This window comes from Enhydra lutris, unplaced genomic scaffold (genome assembly GCF_002288905.1).
Source record: "Enhydra lutris kenyoni isolate GAN:26980312 unplaced genomic scaffold, ASM228890v2 scaffoldscaffold28, whole genome shotgun sequence".
Taxonomy (NCBI): domain Eukaryota; kingdom Metazoa; phylum Chordata; class Mammalia; order Carnivora; family Mustelidae; genus Enhydra; species Enhydra lutris.
In genome coordinates, this window is record NW_019154112.1 from 4,756,950 (window position 1) to 4,761,426 (window position 4,477).

Below are 4,477 nucleotides of genomic sequence, written 5' to 3' on the forward strand. Positions count from 1 at the left end.
CCTCTCTGCCTACTTGTGATCTCTGTCTGTCAAATAAATAAATAAAATCTTTTAAAAAATAAATAAATAAATAAAATATTTTTAAATGCACTTACGTAATTAAGCAGTATACATTACTTAAAATTTTTTATTGTACTATATCTGTCTTTCTTTATTTTTTACTATGATGATTACACATATAAAATTCTATAAAAGAAAATTTGTACTACATTTTTTATTGGCCACTGTTAACTATTCATGTCATGACTATTATTGAAAATCATGTATAGAATAGGGATGTTTAAAAAAAAAAAATCTATTCTGAATATCAAGTACTCTGGGTGTGCCCCCTGAAGTCAAGGGAAGGGTTCCCTTGACTAAGTGAAATCCCAGCTGAGTTTTGAAGGGTGAGTTGGAGATGGCCAGGAAAAGAGGGTACTCCAGGCAGAGAAAAGAGCATATACAAAGGTCCTGCAACAAGGCAGAGGAAACAACTCAACACAGCACTGAGCAGAGTCGGCAAAGGGGAAGGGTCACAAGCTGAGACAACAGAGGGCAACAGGGGCCATGTGATTGGAATGGGATTTGGTTGAACTGTGGGAAAACCCAAAATATGTGACTTAAATTAGATTACATTTTACTTCTCTCTCCCATAAGAAAAGCCCCAAGGTAGGCCTGTGTGTGTGTGGCAGTGTCAGGGATCAGGCCCCTTTTGTCCTGTTGCTCCACTGGCCCCAGTATTGGCTTCCTCCTCATGGTCCAAGATGGCTGCTTGAGTGTCAACCATCATGTATGCATTCTAGTCAGCAGGACAGGAGAAGGGACAAAGGAAGCCCCACCCCGGCACACACATAAGAACCCAACATCTGCCTCCATCCAGTCAGTCGGGATGTGATCATTTGGCACAAACTAGCTATAAGGGAGTCTGGGGAATGGAGCCTTTATTTAAATGGCTTTGTGTCACTCACAGGGGGTTATCTTCTAAAGAAGGAAAGAATGGATAATGGGGAGGGGTACATGTCTGCCACACCATGAAAAGGACCTTAGCTTTTTTCCTAAAAGCAATAGTGAGCCACTGAAGGTTTGAAGAGCAAGAGTAGTGTGATCGTACCTTCATTTGAAGATGGTAAGGAATGGCAGGCAGGCTGGGGTGGCTGCAGGGAGCTAGAAGGAAACTCCCACAATGGTCTAGGCACAGGGGTATGGAGGGAGAGTGGACGTGAGATGATGGAGGAAGATATCAGAGATGCCAAAACTGCTAGCTAAGGGGTGGGACAGTAGCCAAGACTGGCCAGAGGGGAAGAGAAGCAAGTTCATGGGGCCATCATGAGTTCAGTTTGGACTTGTGATGTCCGAGGTGCCAGTAAGACATCCAAATGCAGCCGTTGGCGGGCAGGTGGATTTACAAGTCCAGGGCACAAAGAGCGGTCCGAAGGGCAATAGGTTGAGGTGGTCATGGTGAAGAGACGCTATTTAATGCCACAGATCAGAAAAGCACACAGAAGTGCAAGGGGAAGGCTGAGCCAGGGAACTCCCCGGCGACAGGCTGGGAAGAGGTGGTATAGGAGACAGAAAGGCCAAACACCAAATGAACAGAAGAGACAGGACTTCTGCAAGCCAAGGGAATTCAGTGTTTAAAGGAGGAAGAGAAGGCTTTCCCTGCCATGGCCTTCCCTCACCTGTACTGAGGCAGAGGCAGGAAAATGAAGAGACGAACCCAAGTCAGAGTCAGCAGACCTGACCCTAACACTTCCCTTACCAGAACTCAATTCCTCATCTGTAAAGTGGGGCCAAGGCGCCAACCCTACTGTGTAGGGCCTCTTGTTGCCTCTCCAATACCATTCCTCCTGATTCCCTAACAGAACCACAGTTTCACTGGAGTAACTATGGCAGGGACTGCCAAGGGCCCCCATATCCCTTCTCCCTTCTTTCATAGAAATGGAAATTTAAGCTGGCTAAAGACTACATTTCCCAGCCTCCTTTGCAGTAAGGGTTGGTCATGTGACTGCAATGAGTTGTGTTACAGGAGGGGAACCCTGAGCTTAGGGAACCTGAGTCTTAACAAACTTGCCCTTCAACCTGGAGGAAAATACTATTTTCTAAGGATGTTTGCTATACGAAGCTCTTCCAGAGATGTGCAGAAACAGGAGGGACCCACGGACAATGAGTTCTTTTCCAGCATTGCAGTAATATTGGATTTTGAATGAGCAGTGGTATAATTATGGCCACTGAGATATGGAGATGAATTGTTGAAGCTGTTAGCAGCTTCCAGGAAAGCTCTCCTTTCTCACCGTCTGTTGTTACATCAAGACATGATACTTACTGACAGGCAGCCATCTTGTGACCGCAAAGAAAAACATGGCTGACCCCCCGGCAATGGCGGAGACGGAGGTTGAAAACTGCCTCAGTGCTTGACGGCACTGCAGAGCCACTCAGCCAGCCCTGGAACCACTTCACCTCTTGCCGTCTTGTTATAAGAAAGCAGAGTGTCCTCACTGTTGGAGCCATTTGAGTCAAGTGTCGGCTTGAGGCATCCTGAATCTTGCTCTTGTGTGGTGTGCCTTCCTCCTAGAAGTGTGGGGAGGCCAGCCCGTACAAAAGCCCAGCTGGGAAGTGCTTCCCCGGGAGAGAGGGCCCTGGCCTCATCCAGGGGGATGAGGTAAGACAGCTCAGTGAGGGGTTTTCCTCATCCCAATCCGCCGATGATAGTACCTGGCCTGCCTAACAGCTGAAAGCTAAACCAGTTGGCTTCTTGGGGTCCCTTCCAGCTCTGAGGTCTACGGTTGGGTGACACCTCCTCACTCCATCCCAGCACAGGGCTCCTACATCCTAGGAAGCTCCAGGGAGGGACCCCTGCCTTTCTACTGGGCAAGTACATGGGGGAGTGGGATGGGGGCAGGGTCATTTCCCCTGCAGGCTCCAAGGGGAGCTGATTCTGCCTCCCATTTGTCCCCACTGGAAGCCCCAGCAGTGTGCTGAGGATGGCCCTCAGTGGGGAGCCTGCATAACCTTGGGGGTAAGGTTACTCAGAGGGGAGTTTGAAGCACTGTGGAGTTACTTGGGGGATGGTGGAGGGGACCCTGAGGAGAAGCAGAGCCAGGTGACACACACAGCAATTTCAGTGTGGCTTGGGGCTGTGGGGGACAGATGGCTTGTCAGATCAGTTCGTCAGGACTAATGGGCTGCTCTGTTACCGCCCACGGAACACGCTGGGAGCAGATCTGAACATTTGAAAGGGGGCTTTCTGGAGACACAGGCTTTTAAACCAAACATCAATCTAACGCGGGGGGGGGGGGGGGATTTCAAGCACCTTGAACAAGCTGGTGGGGCATAGTTAGGGAAAAGGCAGGGATTTCATCACTCCTCAAATCCTCAAACGACCCTCCTCTCAATTAAATTCAAATGCAGGGGCACCTGGGTGACTCAGTCCTTGGGCGTCTGCCTTTGGCTCAGGTCATGATCCTGGGATCCTGGGATTGAGCCCCAAGTCCAGCTCCCTGCTCAGCAGGGAGTCTGCTTCCCCCACTTCCCCCTCCCCTGCTTGTGTTCTCTCTCTCTCAAATAATTGGAATCTTTAAAAAATAAATAAAAAATAAATTCAAAAGCAATTATTGAGCACCTAGAGTGTGCAGATAAAAGACACCAGTGCTAACCAGTGCTGGCCCAACATCCGGAGGTGGCAGCATCATCATTTACCACCCCTCACTCCAGTTCAGGTTTGCTTCCTCTGGGCAGTTTTTCCAGAGATGCACCACTCACCCCCAGCTGTGCTGCTCAGCATCTCAGCTGGGTTACCCTCCTGCTCCCCCTGGATGCCCTCCAACTCAGCTGAGTTAGCCAGCCCCTTCCCCCAAAACCGTGCCATTGTGGGTGTTTCCCTCAGCCCCCCAGGCCATGCCCCCCACAATGCCAGGCCCAAGGAGCGGGCAGGGGGCATGGCCTGAGAGCTGCAAAGGAAGGAGAGTCCCATCTGGGAGATCTCACCAGGAAAGGCTCCGGGAAGGGTTGAACGGAAAGCAAGGGCTGGGCATGGGAATGGCGTGAGGGAGACGGAAAAGGGGTGCAGGAAGACAGGGACCAGGCCCTGAGCAAAGTCAGTAAAATCAGCTGGCAAGATTAGCTGGAAGAGGCTTTGGCTGTCCTTGGTGCAACAGCATGGGGGAGTCCCTGGAGAATAAAGCAGGGAAATGAGCCTCACAGGGGCACGCCTCAGAGACACTGTGGGTTCGCTTCCAGACCACTGCAGTAAAGCGAGGCGAGTGAATTGTGGTTTCCCGGTTACATAAAGGTGATGTTTACACGATCCTGCGGTCTGTTATGTGTACAATAGCATCAGGTCTGCGACAACAATGTACATAGCTTGAATTAAAACTACCTCATTGCGGGGTGCCTGCCTGGCTCAGTCAGTACAGCATGAGGCTCTTGATCTCAGAGTCATGAGTTCAAACCTCACGCTGGGTGTAGAGATTACTTAAAAAAAAAAAAAAAAAAAAAAACA